At 41.0% G+C, this 19108-nt stretch overlaps 1 protein-coding gene across 13 annotated transcripts in view; it reads right to left on the bottom strand.

Moving 5' to 3' along the window:
* Nucleotides 1-19108, bottom strand: part of SLC9A9 (solute carrier family 9 member A9) — a 658568-nt gene that overhangs the window by 113948 nt on the left and 525512 nt on the right. The window lies entirely within an intron of this gene.

Here is a 19108-nt window from a genome sequence, read left to right as displayed (position 1 = left end):
AAAAAAAAAAAGAAAGAAAAAAATAGAGAGAGAATAGGAGGACAAGGTAGTCTCTCCTCTAGCAGAGTCATCACAATTATTAATAATTGGGAGGCATTAAAACATGGTTCCTTACACACACAGACATGCTTGCTGTGTGCAGTACTGCCAAAGGTTTATACCCCGAAAAGACAAGATTTCTGATAAATTTCACTTCATGCAATTCTCGTCAACAATACCCAGCTCGCTTATCAGTGTATACGCTGCATCACTGAATGTACGTATTCCTGAATTTCCATTTTGACAGGGCCTCAATGAGAACAGAATCCTCCACTTTGAACTGTACACATCTCACGACTGGAAGAATTGTCCACAGACTAGCTTCTGGCTCAGTGCATTTGAAGCCTTGTTTTTCCTCCACTACCCCCAGACTTGTGAAGCCAGTCACCATAGGACATGTTCATCTTCCATCCAGCCTCGTGACACGCTTCCTGTAAGCCGTCGCTGCAGGAGGCTGGCCAGCAGTGACTTGCCCTTGCACAGAAGTGACTGCAGACCACACAGCCTCATCCCACTAAATACAATCTAAATGCGCTCCCAATTCGGCTTCCCCTTGGTCGGACCCCACAGCTGCCCAGGGCCACTCCAGAGCCATCTGACCAGGCGAGAAGCATGACGGAGGGGAAACTGTAGCACAAAGAAACAGTGATCAAACCCAACAGTGGTTAAAATATATTCCTTTTGCAAATCTTACGAAAACATAGGACCATGGGAACACAATGCTGGGGCTCTTCCCAGGGCCTTGGAAGGGCCGGAGCGTGTGAGGGCCTGGAGCTTGAACTTCCTCTGCTCTGGAGGGTGGGCCTCTGCCTGTGGTGGGCGGCACGGGGGTGCAGCTCAGGGCCTCAGCCACCTGGCTGGGGCTCCGCCAGAGCCTCTCCTGAGAACGTCACAATTTCTAGAGCTTTAGCGTCTTTCCTTCCACTCCGGCCCCTGTAAACACTTCTGCAGTGCCCTTGTTCTGGTCCCTAGATGTGGGGAGGGGAGGCAGGTTAGAAGCTACCAGGCCTGCAGATGTGTTAGCCTGTGAAAGGAAAGCCACTGGTGGAGAGGTGGTTTGTTTAAAATACCTCTGATTCTTCAAAAATTAGTGTCCTCTGGGCATGAATAGCCCCTTTTCTCTAACCCAGAGGGTGAAATGGGCGGCTATTTATTGTGTGCTGAACCTTTTGGCCTTCAGGTAACTAGAAAGGGTCTCTGCTGGGGACTAACCTTTGATTTTCTTAGAGTAGAAAGAGCTATTTGATCTATTTCGTTGAAGTTGGAGGGAGAGAAGGACAGGAGGGGGGGGTGGGGAAAGGGGTCAGGAAGGAGAAAGGAGGAGGGGGAAGAAAGAGAAGAGAGAAGGGAGGGAGGGGGCAGTGTAGGGATGGGGGGAGGAAGGAGGGGCAGGGGGGAGAGGACTGGGAGAGTTGAAGGGGGAGGGGGGGAGGATAGACAAGAAGAGAGGGGGAGGGAAAGGAGGAAAGGGTTGGGGAGAGAGAATGGAGGGGAGTTAAGGCCCAGCCTCTCAAGGTGGGTCTAGACAGTGACCTTGGGGTATGGGTGGCCTGAGTCCAACCTCTATGAATAGTGGGGTCCCAGTTGGAGGCACCCTGGCCCCCTTTCTCATGGGGCTGGGCCACCTTCAAGCCTCTGGTGGATCTGAGCTGTCTGGCGGATGCTGGGAGCCCCTAGGAGCCTTTATTATTGAGCCCTAACCCCTTTCCCAACACCAGAAGCTACAGGCACCCATGCAGGCTGTGAATTGAACTGAGAGTCCTGAAGTTCCCACTGCTGCATTTGCTTAGGGCCTTTTTTTTTTTTTTTAGCTCTCTGTCTAGAAAACTAGAGAGAACAGAAATCAAATTTCACAAGAAACCCAACATTTAAAGTTTGAGGCAGCACTGAGGCCTTTCTCCCCAGCAGCAGTCATAGCAGACATTTCTAGTTTCAATTATTCTAGAAGCCAGATGGAGCGGAGGAACGGTAGCAGTGGATTAAGTGCTTCAGTTTTATGTGGGACTCGGTGAAAAGCATCTCAGGGGCCCGAGAGATCGGCTGTTTTCCTCGGAGCAAGAATACATCTCCTCCCTCCTGCCGTTTCAGGGAAGCTCAGGGTCTGCTCCTGGGGCCAGGCCTGCAGCCCTCTTGCCTAGAGCAGACTAAACATCTCAAGAGGCTTGAAGAAAGAGAGACTGCATATGAGTTAGTCCCTCCTGGGGCAGCGGTGGGGAAAGCAGATGTGGTCCCTGCCCTCACAGGGCATAACGGTTAGGTACGTTTAATTAGAAAAATCTGAAAAGTTTCTTATAATTGTTTTGGTTTTATTTTTTTAATTAATTTTTATTGGAGTATAGTTGCTTTACCATGTTGTGTTAGTTTCTACTGTACAGCAAAGTGAATCAGCCATACATATACATATATCCCCACCCTTTTGGATTTCCTTCCCATTTAAGTCACCGAAGTGCATTAAGTAGAGTTCCCTGTGCTGTACAGTAGGTTCTCATTAGATCTCTACTTTATACATAGTATCAATAGTGTATATGTGTCAATCCCAATCTCCCAATTCCTCCCACCTCCCCCTTCCTCCCTTAACCCCTTGGTATCCATACATTTGTTCTCTATGCTATAATAATTGAGGTGCTATGAAGGAAAGGCACCTAAGAATGACACCTTCTTTCTCTTACGATTTTGCCTGCTTTTCATAGCAATCTTGCTAAAATATATTACCTGGCCCCCTGCTTCCTTAAACAGAGTGTGATGGGGCTACTCGGAACTTTACTGGAGGTTTCAGTATCGCCACTGGCCCCATAAAATCTAACACTCACTTGTTATAATGATTTCCAAGAGGTATGTGAACCTCTTTATGCCCATATTAAATGGTCCCTGGCTACTATTCTTTTTCTTTTTGAAATTCTTGTATCTGCCATTTAGATTGCCTTGATTTTCTACCTGCAACAATATGTTAGAATATTGTCTCTATGCTTGCCCCCTACTTGTTTTTTTTTTAACATCTTTATTTGAGTATAATTGCTTTACAATGGTGTGTTAGTTTCTGCTGTATAACAAAGTGAATCAGTTATACATATACATATGTTCCCATATCCCTTCCCTCTTGCGTCTCCCTCCTTCCCACACTCCCTATCCCACCCCTCTAGGTGGTCACAAAGCACCGAGCTGATCTCCCTGTGCTATGTGGCTGCTTCCCACTAGCTATCTATTTTACATTTGGTAGTGTATATATGTCCATGCCACTCTCTCACTTTGTCACAGCTTACCCTTCCCCCTCCTCATGTCCTCAGGTCCATTCTTATGTCTGTGTCTTTATTTCTGTCCTGCCCCTAGCTTCTTCAGAACCATTTTTTTTTTTTTAGATTCCATATATATGTGTTAGCATACGGTATTTGTTTTTCTCTTTCTGACCTACTTCACTCTAGGTCCATTCACCTCACTGCAAATAACTCAATTTCATTCCTTTTTATGGCTGAGTAATATTCCATTGTATATATGTGCCACATCTTCTTTATCCATTCATCTGTTGATGGACACTTATGTTGCTTCCATGTCCTGGCTATTGTAAATAGAGCTGCAATGAATGTTGTGGTACATGACTTTTTTTTTTTTTTTTTTTGCGGTACGCGGGCCTCTCACTGTTGTGGCCTCTCCTGTCGCGGAGCACAGGTTCCAGACGTGCAGGCTCAGCGGCCACGGCTCATGGGCCCAGCCGCTCCGCGGCATGTGGGATCTTCCTGGACCGGGGCATGAACCTGTGTCCCCTGCATTGGCAGGTGGACTCTCAACCACTGCACCACCAGGGAAGCCCCATGATTCTTTTTGAATTATGGTTTTCTCAGGGAATATGCCTGAGATATTGGGATTGCTGGGTCGTATGGTAGTTCTATTTTTAGTTTTTCAAGGAACCTCCATACTGGTCTCCATAGTGGCTGTATCAATTTTTATTCCCACCAGCAGTGCAAGAGGGTTCCCTTTTCTCCACACCCTCTCCAGCATTTATTGTTTGTAGACTTTTTGATGATGGCCATTCTGACCGGTGTGAGGTGATACCTCATTGTAGTTTTGATTTGCATTTCTCTAATGATTAATGATGTTGAGCACCCTTTCATGTGTTTGTTGGCAATCTGTATATCTTCTTCGGAGAAATGTCTGTTTAGGTCTTCTGTCCATTTTTGGATTGTCACCCCCTACTTTTTAATTTAGTGTGGGACCGATAGCCTGAGAGTCAAATTTAGTACATGTTTTTTCTTTTCAAGTTTATAATAGACACACAGATACGTAACAAAATAATACTGTTGAAACATTACAGAAGGGCTTACAAGACAACACAGTAGTCTCCTGCCACACCCTGCACACCCACATACCGACTCCCCTCCTCTGAGGGCAATTTTCTGCCTTTTCTCCACTGTGATGTATAAACTGGCATCACCATGCATGGCACCTTCACACAGCATCCCCAGGGTTAAGCAAACATGCCAGCTGCGTCTGTGTCTCTTACTCTCCTCTTCAAGAAAGCAAGTCAGTGTGTGAAAGTAACCCCCTAAAGGGTTAACCTTGAATCCACTCACTTTTATGCATAAGAGATCATTTACACATGGTGGGTTCTTGAGAGATTATTAGAAAGAAGACACAATGAACCCTGGCATGTGGCACCATAGGTGTATACATACAGCAGCTCCCAGGTGAGATCACAGGTGTATGGGATGACGTGCACCCTCCTTAGGTGTTATCCAAGGCTCTTCAGCACCTTTCCCGCAGCCTCGTACCACCCTTTCTGCTCATCTGATCTAGACGCAGTGTTCCAGGGCTGGCAAATGGACCTGTCCTTGTTTCTGAGCCTCAGTACCCAACTGGGCCCCTGAGCTCTGGTCCTGCCTGGATCAGGGCCTCTTCCATCCACTGAATCCCCTCTCTCCAAACTCTAGTTGGTGGTTGGGCCATGCTGGCCATCACTGGCCATCTGTGATGCCCCGCCTCCTATCCTGAAATTCCCTCTCCTGCCCTTCCTCTTCTGATCACCACCGTGGACCATGCATTTTGATGCCCTGACTTGGTTCAGATGCCCCATCACTTAAAGTGTTCACTGACTTGGATGGCAAGTAGCCATACACCTTCGACTCTGTTCTCTGCTTCCCGACAGAACCCCTTCCAGGGTGTCTGTGATTGTCCTGCTGTGTCCCTGGCCCACCCTGTGTTCACCTCTTTGGTGCCAGCCAGACGAGTGGGGCTAGCCAGGGCTCTTCAGGATACGCCAGCCCTGGCTGGAATCCCGGGACTCAGGATCACCCTGTGGTTGTTGAGGGGTGAGTGAAACCCCGCTGTGAAGAGCCTGTCACTACTGTGTGACCTGCGTCACTCACTGCCTTGGTTTCCTTGTTAGTACAGTGGGGATAATGACAGAACCTGCTTCTTATAGTTGTGGCGAGGATTAAATGAGAAAATACTTGTAAAGTGTTAGCTTAGGGCCTGGTACCCACTGAGCTCTCAAGACACGTTAGCAGCTATTGTCCATGTTATTATTTTTATTATTATCAGTACTTTTTAAAAAATCAATGGGGCCAGAGCTCAGTACTGCCATACTCCCTGCTCAACCCTTCTAGTCCCTGGTTCTGCATTGGGCAACCCTCAGGTATAAACTAACAGTTACAGCTGAGCCATAGGGAGTGGCCAGTGCACAGCAGGAATTTCCAGTTTCACAGTAAAACATCATTTCTATTTACAGAGGGCCAAGCTTCCCAGATTGGAATTCATTTACAATTTACTGGTAGGCTAGGGAGGTAAGAGGGCAACAAAGAAGGAAAGGAAGGTGTCTAGAGAGCAAGGGGAAGGAAGGAAAGCGTAGAACTGAGCAGAAAGAGAGCAAAGAGAAGGCAAGTGCAAAGGAAACAGTATCTTACTATAAAGAATAGGTACAGGGGGTGGATAAATAACCACAAAGGTGCGTGCAACTTTAGAAAGGGAAGCCAAGGCTGGGTGAAGGAACAACTGCACAGCCCAGGAAAAGCTCTAAAAATATTGAGAATTGAAGAGCCAGTAAAGGAGTAAAAAGCAATTAAAGAGTCTGGTTAAAATTTTATACCATGTTTTGCATTTTTGATGTACCTTTTAATTTTAAACAAGTCGAGGCCGCCTCTGTGGTATTCAGATGAAAATGAAAACGAGCTTTGCACATATTCCCAGCTGTGCCCTCCAATGCCTCCCTCCGGGTTCCTCATTTACGGCAAGCAGCCAGCGCCGTTTTCAGAGCCAAACACAACTCTGTGCACCGTCGTGCACCTCAACTCCATGGCACCTCCATTCTTTGGTGAGTTTTATTAGACATATTAAAGTCTCAGGATGCTCCCATAACCAACCACGGCAAAAAGAATGCTCCAAAGTTGGGGGTTTTCATAGAGGGGAAGCAAGGTAAGTAACTAACAAAAGGCTCGCTTTTCCCATTAAAGCCAACAAAATCCATTCTGATCCTTATCACTTAGCACCTCCGGAAAGGGAGTGAAATATTACCAGGGCTTAGTCTCATTGTGTGAATTCCAATAGTCTTAAGTTCGGTTTGGTTCTTTTTGACGCCGCCCCCCCTCCCCCCGCTGACAGGGGCCAGGTGGTGAGGGAGGAGAAACCATTTCCTCTAAGAACTGTGTTTGATGGCTAAATGTAAAAAATGACATTTTCAGTAAGGGAAGAGCGACTGGATATTGAGTGCAATAAATACAGCAGGACAATGGAGGAGTCTGAAAGACACCCGCTGAGGTTTGCGGACTATTGTGTAGCCATGAGAACATCCCACAGGGGCCCACATCCGGTACTTTACCCCATTTTCACCCTATATTATTTGAATAAATATTAGTGGGGCTTGTGTATGACCCCAATCAATCTAATATAATCACTCAAATATTTTCAATTTATTTTGGGGAATTAAGAAAATGGACTAACGTAATTGGAAAGACTCACCTCAGTTCAGTTTGTAGTTCCGGCGTGGCGCGGTAGCTAGATGAGTTAGGGCCTGCAGCCAGGCTATATGGGTTCAAATCTCACTTCTATGATTTACTACACTTGTAACTTTGGGACAAATTATTTCATCTCTCTAAAACTCAGCTTTCCCAATTGTAAATGGGGATATATATATATGAATGTAGGGGTTATTATAAGGATAAAATGAGTTAATACATATAAAGTGTGTAAAATATTGGCTGCCACTTAGGAAACACTCATGAAACATTAACTGATATTCTTGGTGTGATTAGCAAGAAACGGATGTACCCCAAATTGAGCGGTAAATAGGTTAAAGCCAAGAGTAGATTGTCTATAAATGATAGATGCTAAGCTATAAAGAGCAATGACAGGATTGCTGCCATCAATGACTCCAGATCTAACGGCAAAGACAGACATTGGAAGCAAAGAACTAGAGTACAGTGAGGTAGGCATTGTACACAGAATTATTGGAACACACAAACAAAGCGCCCAACCAAGATGGGTTCTGGAGGGATTGGGCACATTTCAAAGAGGAGCTGGGTAAAAAAAAAAAAAAAAAAAAATCATCCCCAAACCATATTCCACAGCCAGGCTAATGAACTTTCATTCTTTGTACACTGCAATATAAATTGAAGAGTGTAATTCAACTACCTAATTGAATATAAGTTGGAGTTTAGAATAGTATTAAAATTTAAATAGCTTCATCAAGTTAAAACAAACAAAAAAAAAACCCAAAAAATGAAGAGGAGCTGGGTATTGAAAAGGGAGTATAGTGTATGTGCTTGACATTAAGATCTGATTGCTGAGGCATCCATTTCTAAAGACATCCATCTTCTATAAACACATTGCCTGCTATATGGTACAGTTCCTAGCATAACAACCAGACTAGGAATTAAGCTGCCCCACCCATAAAGTTCCCTCTTTCAGAAAGCCCTGGGTAACCCGATGACTGACTGCTTGCGTGACCCAGGTTCTCCTTTCCCATCCTCAAATTCCTACTCTTATGCTTTAAATTAGCCAATAAAGAGTGAGCACACGAAAACCTAGACACCCCACCCTCAGACCTAGTAAAGGCAGAGCCCCAGGTCCATTCTCTCTCTCCCCCCCGCCCCCATGACCTTGTGGTGTGGCCTCAGGGGTGCTGAGTACGCTCTGTGAGCAATGAAACTTGTTCCTGAAAGTTCCCTGATGGTTTTTGGAAGTGTGTCATGCAATCATAACAAAAACCACAAGGGCTGGTCCAGCCAAAACATTGGTCCCAGTGGGAGAAATGTCTGTGGGGTCTCTCTACAAGGAATATGGGTGAGTGAGTGCCTCAGGCATTCCTAACTCAGAGCATCACTATCAATAGACTAGGACCCACACCACATGAGGATTTAATGAAAGAGAGGTTGGGAGAGTGTACTCCAGGCTGAGGGCACAGCATGGGCAAAAGGGCTAGAAATTTAAAAGAATGAAGTAGACTTAGGACATGGTAAATAATTGTGTGAGTAGATTGCGAGGGCTATGCATGTTGAGGTGGGCAGAATTGCTCTGGGTGAGATCAGAAAGTAATTTGAGGCCAAATTATAAAGGATCTTGAATGCTATGCTTATGAGAGTGTTTTTTGTTTTGTTCTGTTTTCCTGTAGGCAGTAGGAGGTGAAATAATTAGATTTATGTTCTAGAAAAACAACTGGTGGCAAAATTGTGATATTAAGAAACTGGAGGCATGGAAGTCATTTAGTAGACGACTGCAAGAGTCCAGCCAAGAGTCTAAGCTAAGACACTCGTGGTGGAGAAGAGATGGATTTGAGAGATGTGTACATGGAGGGGTGGGGGGTGGTGGTGGTGGTATGTGATGGACTGACTGTGGAGGGAAGGAGAGGAAACTACCGAGATGATTCTGAGTTTTTAACTCAGCACACCTGAATGGTTCACCCCTGCTATTAACCATATACAGGAGGTATATGTGTGGATTTTCTTTCTTTCTTTTTTTATAAAATTTTTATTGGCGTATAGTTGACTTACAATGTTGTGTTAGTTTCAGGTGTACAGCAAAGTGAATCATATATATATATATATATATATATATATATCTCCATTCTTTTTCAGATTCTTTTCCCATATAGGTTATTATAGAACATTGAGTAGAGTTCCCTGTGGTACACAGTAGGTCCTTATTAGTTATCTATTTTATATATAGTAGTGTGTATATGTTAATCCCAATCTCCTAATTTATCACTTCCTCCCATATTTCTCCAAGGTCAGCCTGCTACATTCGTATCAGCTCAAGAAAAGTAGCCCCTCCTCCTTAAGAGTTTTAGCTATTTGCTTGTCTGAAGTGGAGGTTGAGACTAAATGGAAAATCCAAGGAATAAGGTAGGGAAAATGGGTGTTTCAAGGCCAAGATCAGTGGACTGGGAATGTTCACAGAAGCTGGAGAAGGGTGTATCACAATCTGTATTTGAAGACAGTTTGGACATCTTATTTAAGAAAGGCTACAGAGAGGCTAAGGAAAGAGGCTCAGGAGAGTAATTTATCATAGTCTTGAAGAGAGGAGGTGAACATTTTCTGGATGAAGGCTGTGGCAATAGAGGTAGAAAAATTTCAGTTTGGATTAACATCCGTTACATGAGACAGACAGTACCACATGGGAATTACCCAAATGTAGACAATGTGGGCTCAGAATCAAGAAAAGCACCCCACCTCCCCATTTCTTGTTTGCTTTTAAGCAAAGAATGATGGATCATGTCAGAGGTGTGACAGTGAGTCCCTTGGTCAGTAACTGGTAGATGGTTTAAGCAAAGAATGATGGATCATGTCAGAGGCGTGATAGTGAGTCCCTTGGTCAGCAACTGGTAGATGGTTTACACTTCTATCAGAAGACTGGATTTAGAGTGCACAGTGGCATTGAATTTGAGGAGTGATAAGATATCTGCCAATGAAGTGAAGGGAGAAAGGGAGGTTCCATAATTTAGGGACATGAAGCATTTGACATGACCGTGAACTCCATAGACAAGTAAAATACTGGTGAGTCTGGGATGCTGCTGAGAGCAGAGCTGTCCCTCTGGGTTTCCACCAGTGCATGGACACACTGTCATCTGCTGGTCTCCTGTATGCTCTGCTAGATTATACTTTCCCACCCCTGGGACCTGGCTGATCACTAAACTGAAAATGGCTAGATCAAGTGTTCACGTGACATTCCTGTCCCGGTGTCCTGTGGCTTCCCGTATGATTTTTGTTTTTTTAGGAGATTATGGATGTGGAACAGATTCCTTGGGTCACTGTCAGGCTGATCAGACTAGAGAAGGGTCTGATCTCTCTTTAACTCTTTGCTGATACAGTTTACTAAAAATACTAGGTAACAGCTAACAAGGCATATAGCCTAATCATTAGGAGTTAGACACCCTGACAAGCTGGTCCCACCATTTACCTGTGTGGCTATAGGCAAGAAGCTGTGCCTCGCTTTCGCTTTCCATAAAATGGAATATGAATAGTAACTATCCATGGGCTTGTTGTGAGTTGGTGGATGTAAGGGGCTCAGCGCAGGACTTCACCAAGAAGTCCTCAGGAGCGGTAGCTGCTGTTATTGTTGTGTTTCTTGTTGATGTTATCCTTGCTGCTTAGGCCTTCTGGATAGAGATTTAACTGTGAGTGTCTCCAGCATGGGAGTTACGTTTCACCCTTCATCACCTGGCCTTAAAGTCCCTTTTCCATGTAACTCCCGGTTCCAGCGGAGGCTTATTTACAGGGTAAACACTGAGAAGAGGAGGTGCTTTCTGGATGCATAGATGAGCCATTGGGCTCATGTTTATAATCTCTGACAATTTAGAAATACATTTGGGAACATATACGTATGCTGAAAACGTTATTTTCTTTGAAAAATAAACACCAATAAACAAGTACATGTCACAGACACAAACCAGATCTATATCCTATTCTTTAAGTTTGGCAAAACGTCCCTTGAGTTTGGAGTGTTTAGTTTTGCCAGGATGTAAGCTAATTTCAGGCTACAGATAAGAGCCAATTAGAAAAGGGACTGAGACTGAATACACGGACTAATTTCTTTTGACCTAAGCTGCAAGCGCACTGACACACTTTGGTGGCAAGACAGATGTAGTAACTTAGCAAGGCATCTGGTCTTTCTTCCCTAAGGCTTCACTCTGGGTGCCCCGTCTGGGCAATTAGGGATTTATCAGAGCCAAGTGCTCATCCCCTTTCAAGAAAAGCCATCCTTTCAAGTGGATTAGCTTGTTTAAATTCTAGTGTGTTACCAGGTGAGGCATCTTCTCAATGTCAAACTGAAGACGTTTTATGAGAAAAAAGAGAGACATTTTATTACCGGATATAAAGAGGTTGTAGGAGCCTGCTTTAAATGTTGGTGTGAAACCAAAAGTGGTTGAAAATAAATCCCAGACTGTCAGCTGTCTGAGTGAGAAATGGAAAATTTAAAACTTGGAAACTGTTGTGGTTCCTTCACAGTCAAATAGCCTCCCATGGCAATACCAGAATTGCAACTCCTTCCCTCACTCCAAACCACCCCAGCCTCTAAGGAACTCAAGGTGGAACTGTGGCCTAATCCCTGCTCTCCAGGAAAGACCACACTTGGTATGTAGCCTTGGTCTAGAGGCCATCTCAGAGTAAGACTTCACACTGCTGTTCTCTGATGTGCTCAGACTTCAGTGGGAAGGAGCCTGGATGGAGATGTGTCCTCTTGATGCAAGGAGCATATTATCCCCATGAGAAATCACCCACAAAAATCAAGAATGGACTTTGATGATAAGGGGGAAATACATGAAACATACATTTAGGGAACCATTAAATTTCTTTAAGCAATAACCTAGGAGAAAAGTTGACCCAGCCAAAGTAAATGATGGCCAGGAGACATTTATGTGGAATGATGTCCTGGAAATTATCCTAAGAGGAGAACAACAAAGCTTTGCAAAATTGATGGATGTTTACCTATAGTACAGCTGTTGCAGGAGGTATAATTCCAGTGGCTGGTTCTGAATTCTCCAACCGAAGTTGGCTTTACCTGTTGGTAGGGCAGGTAATCTACAAGGTGTTTTGAGAAGGCTACCTCGCCAAATCGTGACCTTCTCTAACTTCTAATGCCTGAACTTCCTTAATGTGAGATAAAGTGCTTCATTCCCAGTTGAAGATTAGACCTAAAGGCAAGGGCTTGGTAGAGGCCATATTTGGACTTGTATTCACACAATGTACAAGTGACCGGATTAGGCTTATCCCTGAGAGCAGGAAGAGGTGAGAACAAAAGCCCAAAGGGCACCAAGGTATTGAGAGAGGGCATCATGGAACGTGGAAGTAAGGGCGGCAGAGTGTGAAAAGGCACTTGGAAATGTAAACTTAATAGTAGCAACTAACATATATTGAGTGCTTAAGGAGTGTTAGAATAAGCATTCGGTAATATTCCTGTTTTATCTAAAGCATATGGAGGTGGGGAAGAGGATCTTAAGTTATCATTGTAATACCATGTATTTTAATAATAATAATTTAAAAAAAGATTTATAACCCATTTCTTTAAGTTAGCCATTAAAAAGCACTTGCAACTGGGTCCTATAATAATTTTGCACCAGTAAATCTGTTGCTTCTGGCTATCCATCACCAACATCCTGCAGATAGTACAGAATTATTAACCATGTGGACGTAAAACATGAAAAAATAGCCATAGAAAATTGTTTCACCAACACTAATAAATCACTAAAATTGAAATTAAAACAGCTTTGGGGTAAATAATGGTTGCCCAAATCATTACTTAAGCCCCAAACTGGAAGTAGATTGTGATCCGTAATCTCTGCAAACAACTGAAATCTTATTCTCCTTTGGGGTGGTTAACACTTTTTAAGGCCATGTGATGCTATTAATAATTAATACTCAGCCTTCCGATATACATATTTAATTTTTTAATGAGAAAACTTCTTCCTTATCCTCAGAAGAGAGTTAAGTCAGAAATACCAGTCTCAATATAGCATTATAAATGAGTAAATGTCAATTTTAAAAGGGAAATTCACAGGAAGAGGTAATGGCTAAGCTAGGAAGCTGTTACTGCATGACTCATCAAAAAGAAGAAAATAATGTTAGTTTCTTGCAGAGAGGGATTAAAGTAAATCGCTAGAAAAATAATGTTTTCTCTGGCCAAACCAGCTTCTATTAACCATGAGACTGAGGTGCATGCCTGCATGCAGGACTGTTAAAATGAAATGAAAATTTTAAACTTTAAAGTAAAAGAATTCATGGTTAATGCTAGAATTACACTGAAAACTGCACTTTGATTTCAGAATCAAAGGCTTAAAATCAGGGATGTGAATTGAGAATTAATGAAATGCCATTGGGAAGAAGTTATCTTAGAGCAGATGAGAAAGAGGAAGATGAGAAGAGTGAGTGAAAATCTGCTGTAAAACGGTTTCAGATTGTTGTGAAGACTACAGAAAGTGCCCAGCATGGACACAGAATTAGTGTCAACTTGGCAGAAAATGAAACAATGAGAGTTAAGTGAATGCTTATGGTGAATGAAACATTCAGGCTTTTTTAGCCTATCATTGCAGAAGATCGTGATGATAGCTTAAACTTTTGTATACGAGCTAGTATTTTTCCTGACACCACACTATCCAAGCCCTAAAAGGAAGTATCAGCTGGGACAGGAGGACTCTCTCATTCATTCCCACCTTCACTCACTTATTCATCCATTCATTCATGAAATCCTGGTTGAAGATATACCATGGCCATTATTACACCCTAAGTTTGTGTTAAATCCAGATACATGCTCGAAGTATTTACACTGAATTTCATCAAATCAAAGATGCCATCAATTATACGGCACACTATTACTCTGTATACCTCTAAGAAGAAAAATGCTGCTAATTGTACTTCTGACATCATTGATTATAAGACAAGATTGACTTCAGCAATGCTAAGATGTGAAAAAATGTGCAGTTGGAATCAATGACACACCCCCACAAAATAATCAAAATGCAGGGCTCAATGCCAATGCCCGGCCGTTAATCACACTAGCCTCTGGACATTTCATGTATGAGTAGTGTATTATTTGCCTGGACCTCGGGGTTGGGGGGGGTGGAAAGTCTAAAGAGATATTTTTTAAATCTCTAAAGAGATATTTTAAAATCTTTTAACAAAAGCTCTTCTTATACCTACAGATTAAAAGGTAGTACATTCCCTCTCTTAATTGTATTGCAAACAACTCTAAGTCCCTGGGTGAATCAGGCCTGGGACTAGGCGACCCCTCTTTCCAGGTCAGGAAAGTGCTGAACCTTAGCCTGATCCTGAGACTCAGCACCTTCTTAAATTTTGCATCCTAGGTACCTTTCTTGCTTCACTCTTGTCTTGATCTTGGATAAAATAACCTCACAATTGTTTTTGCTGCCCTACCCCTGGATTTGGGAAATGTGTGACTTTTTCCATTTGCCCTTCTACCTTCTCCACGCTGTTCTGGGCTCCGGGATGCTCACCATTGCGAACAACATTAACTGTGTTCTCTCGCCCTCTGACGTTAGATTGGTTTTGGCCAAAGGGAAGCACCGGCAGGATATTGGAAGGAGGGAGGAAAGTGAAGACAGGGTATTTATTCCTTAAGCTCCCTCCTTGCTAGGTCACCACGGCTGTCTGTGTCCCTCTCCCAAAGCCTCAGCTCCTCATTGGCAGCCTTGTCTATATAGCTTCTCTCTCTAGGTCCTGGTCAATACTCCTCTCCCTATCCATTTGGGTGGTTACTTCTCTCCACTGCTTCGAGTCCTGGGGTACTGCACTATCCCTGGTTGGTTTTCTTAGGCCAGCCCATATCTTTGTAAATATTCCCTTTATTAACTTTCTTTAAATGAGTCAGTTTGAACGTGCTACTTGCTTTCTGCCTAAACTCGGGCTAGTACAAAATATTCCACATCTGTAAGCATGCAGCTGCAGTAAGTTCCTACTTTGAACTGGGAATTTTGTAGGCACTTGAAATTTTTTAAGGAACTCATGAATATAATAAACAAATCTTAAACAGAGTTTTGTTTCCAGCCTTAAAAGTTAAAATTGCGTTTTTAACTGTTTCTCCAGGGCACCTGCATATTCATGCCCGGCTTGCCATAAACTGCTCTCAGCCCTAGGCTGGCTTAGATTTTTCACTAGGGAAATGTGCTGACTGCAGATATTAGGAGTGCAGATCAGACAGGACCTAAACAGGAGGAACTGGGAGTTTCGGATTGACAATAAACACTGCTGTACTTAAAATAGATAACCAACAAAATAGATAAACCAACATTGTTTAGCACAGGGAACTCTGCTCGATATTCTGTAATAACCTAAATGGGAAAAGAATTTGGAAAAGAATAGATACATGCATATGTATAACTTAATCACTTTGCTGTACACCTGAAACTAACACAATGTTGTAAATCAACTATACTCCAATAGAAAATAAAAATTTTTTAAAAAGCGTTTTGGAACCGAATCCACTTATTACAACCAAAGGCAAAGTGTGCTTTATTAAATCTGCATAAACTACTGAAGTCTGTAGAAATGCTAAGAGTTTGCAGAAGTCTTTCTAGAAGCTGAAATTGTAACCCAGTGAAGCAGTGAGGTGGACCTCACCAACTCAGCAATCAGGATCCTGCTGACCTCCTAATGGTAAGCTTGGTGAAACAGTTCACACCAGGCTCAGAAGAGACCTCAGATGGTCTCATTCTACCACATCGTTTAAAAGATGAGAATGCCAAGACCCATAGAGATTACTTGGCAGAGGCAATTAAGTTGTAAGTAATAGAAACAAGATTTAAATCAGTTTTTAAATTTAGGTTGTTTCAACTTTGTATGTTGCCTACCTTAAATAAGCAAATGAACAATGATGGGGGAGATTATAAAATCTTTTTTATCCTTTGGTGAGAATGGCCTTTTAGGAGAGGGAAAGATTAAAATGAAAAGATTAGTGGAAGATACTTATTGTCTGAGACGTCAGGATATAACAATGCAGAGTGAACTTGAAATTTGAGAACAATATAGCCTTAATGTGGCGTGAGGTGGTATTTCTCAAACTCTAGTAATTTGCTTAGTCCCTTTGTGATTTTTTTACATTACTGAAAGCCACTTGTACAATTATTTCTTTAATATTTTTCTTTAAATTAACTTTTCTTTCTTCCATTCTGTCAGTTTTGCTTCATGTATTTTGGGGCCTTATTGTTCAGAACGTGTGTTTATAATTGTTATATATTCCTAACAAATTAACCCTTTTTATCATTATAAAGAAGTCCTCTAGCAACATGTGTGTGTGTGTGTGTGTGTGTGTGTGTGTGTGACAGTCCATTTTGTCCGCTATTAGTATACTTCTCCAGTTCTCTTACAGTTACTCTTTCCATGGTGTATCTTTTTCCATCTTTTGCCTTTTAGCCTATTTGTATCTTTGAATCTAGTAGGATCTTGTCTTTTTAAAATCTAGTTCAATAATCTCTGCCTTTTGATTCGATTGTTTAGTTCATTCAGATTTAATTATTGATATAGTCAGATTTACCTCTGCCATTTTGGTACTTTTTTCTATATCTTTCATGTGTTTTTTATTTTTCTGTTCTTAATTTATTGCTTTCTTTTGTATTAAATGGATATTTTCTGTGTACCATTTTAATTCCTCTAATAACTTTTAAAATATTTTTGAGTAATTTTTTTAGTGGTTGCTCTGGGGATTACAATATACATTTTAACTTATCAGACTCTATGTCAGATTTATACTAAATTAATTCCAGTGAGATATAGAACATTTGTTCTACTCTATTCTCTCTCCCCTCTTGTGTATTATTAATACAATATATATCACATCTATATATGTTACAAGCACAAAAATATAGCATTATAATTGGTGCTTTATATAATCTTATGTCTTTTTAAGAAACTAAGAAAGCAGAAAAATATATTTATAAAGTTGTTTATTAATCTTCTGATTTACCATTTCTGGTATGCTTCATTTCTTCCCGTGGACTCGAGTTATCATCTCATGTTACTTCCTTGCTCACTATAGGTAGCTTCCTTTCTTCCTTTTCCCTTTGTATGATTATTATGCTATAGGCCCCATAATTCAATTTTATATTGTTTAATCTTGTTGTCTTTTAATTAATTAAGAGAAGAAAGGAAAATAAATATGTAATTATGTTGTCTTTTATGCTTAATACATGATTTCCTCTGCCAGCACTTTTTATTTTTCATATGGATTAACTTACAGTCTAGCCTTAACTTCTTTTCAGCTTAGAGAATTCCTTTAGTAATTTTTGTAAGGCAGGTCTGCTGGCTACAAATTATCTTAGTCTTTGTTTATCTTGGAATGTTTTTATGTTTTCCCCACTTTTGAAAGATATAGTGTTCTTGGCTAACAGGTTTCTTCTTGAAGCACTTTAAATATGCTATCCATTGCTATTTGCACTCTACCATTTCTGATAAAAAGCTGTAATGTCATTGAGATTCTCTCCTATGTGATGACATTTTTCTCTGCTGCTTTCAAGATTTTCTCTGTCTTTTACTTTCAACATTTTGACTATGATATGTCTAGATATGGCTCTTTTTTGTTTTTCCAATTTGGAGTTCATTGAACATGAATGTGTAGATCAATGTTTTTCATCATACCTGGGAAGTTTTCAGCCGTTATTTCTTTGAATATTTTTTCTGTCCCTTTCTTTCCTCTCTTTCTGGTACTCTCACTACATGCATGTTTGTGTGCTTAATGGTGTCTCAGAGGATCTATTCATTTTTCCTCATTCTTTTTTCTTTAGGTTTTAAGATTGTATAATTTCTAATGACCTATCTTCAAGTTTGCTGATTCTTTTTCCAGTTCAAATCTTCAGTTGAACCCCTGTAGTGAATTTTCCATTTCAGCAAGTGTACTTTTCAACTCCAGAATTTCCATTTTTCAATTTGATTTCTATCTCCTTATTGATATTCCCTATTTGATGAGTCATGGTCATCATACTGTCCTTTAATTTTTAAAAAATGGTTTCATGGTTTTAGTTGTTTGAACATATTTATAATAGCTGCTTTGAAATCTTTGTCTCCTTCACCTGGGTTCCCTCAAATGCAGCTTTTGTTGCTTACTTGTTGTTGTTTTCCTGTACAAGGGTCACAATATCCTGTTTCTTTCCATATTTTATAATATTTTATCAAAAACTGGACATTATATTGTACCAATTCTGGATTCTGATTAGCCCTCTTTCCCACCCCCAGGGCATGATGATGTTGCTATTTTGTATTAGTTTATCTGTTTAGTGGATTGCCTGGACAAATTATGTAAAGTCTATTACCATTTTGGAAGTCCTGCTCAATTGATGTTTTACAAGCTTAGTCTATCTTAAGCAATAATATCTATGAAATTATGGTTTGATATGCTAGCTATGTATTTTATATATCCCTTTATCCTCAGTATGCCATCAGCATTCATTGGATCTAATTTTAGTTTTTGAGTTTATTTTTTGAGTAGTTCTATTCGTAAGTATTGCTATTTCATGATATTTTCCTTCTTTCTTATAAGTCTTCCAAAGCTCAAGGAGAAATCATACATATTAAAAAAATAAAAGAATACTAATTTTTCTCTTATAATTCTAACATAGGTCCCCTGGACCCTTTTAAAAGCTAAAATACATTTTAAAATCTTAGTGATCTTATTTTTCCTATCTTGAAAAATTTTGCTATTCTGTCATCCTACAAATTATGTCCTCATCACTCATTATTCCAAATGATGCTATAAAATACTAAATTAAGAAGAAAACAAGAAAACTGATGGGATCACCTAGATACACTAGTGATATGAGTCATCATTATTTTATTATCCTTTAGCTTTCTTATTATGTCGTCTAAAGTATTGCATTACCTGTTGAAAAGGTGTAAGGGAAGATAGAAGACACTCTCTTTGTAGTTGTAGTCTGCTTTTAGTTTTCTTTGGGCACAATTGAGAATTCAGAATTTTTTCATTTCTCACCCATAATGATAAAAAGAGTAGAATTTACAACAGAAGACATTTCACAATTATTAGACAAATGAGAAAACAAATGCAAAGAGACAGCAAATCTCTATTCTCTAAGGATGATGGTCAAATTGATTGTATTAGCAAAATCTTAGACCATAATTCTTCCAAT

The sequence above is a fragment of the Lagenorhynchus albirostris genome, chromosome 5 (genome assembly GCF_949774975.1).
Source record: "Lagenorhynchus albirostris chromosome 5, mLagAlb1.1, whole genome shotgun sequence".
Lineage (NCBI taxonomy): Eukaryota > Metazoa > Chordata > Mammalia > Artiodactyla > Delphinidae > Lagenorhynchus > Lagenorhynchus albirostris.
The sequence above is the reverse complement of the archived record's forward strand: the minus strand, read 5'-3'. Positions and strand labels throughout refer to the sequence as shown.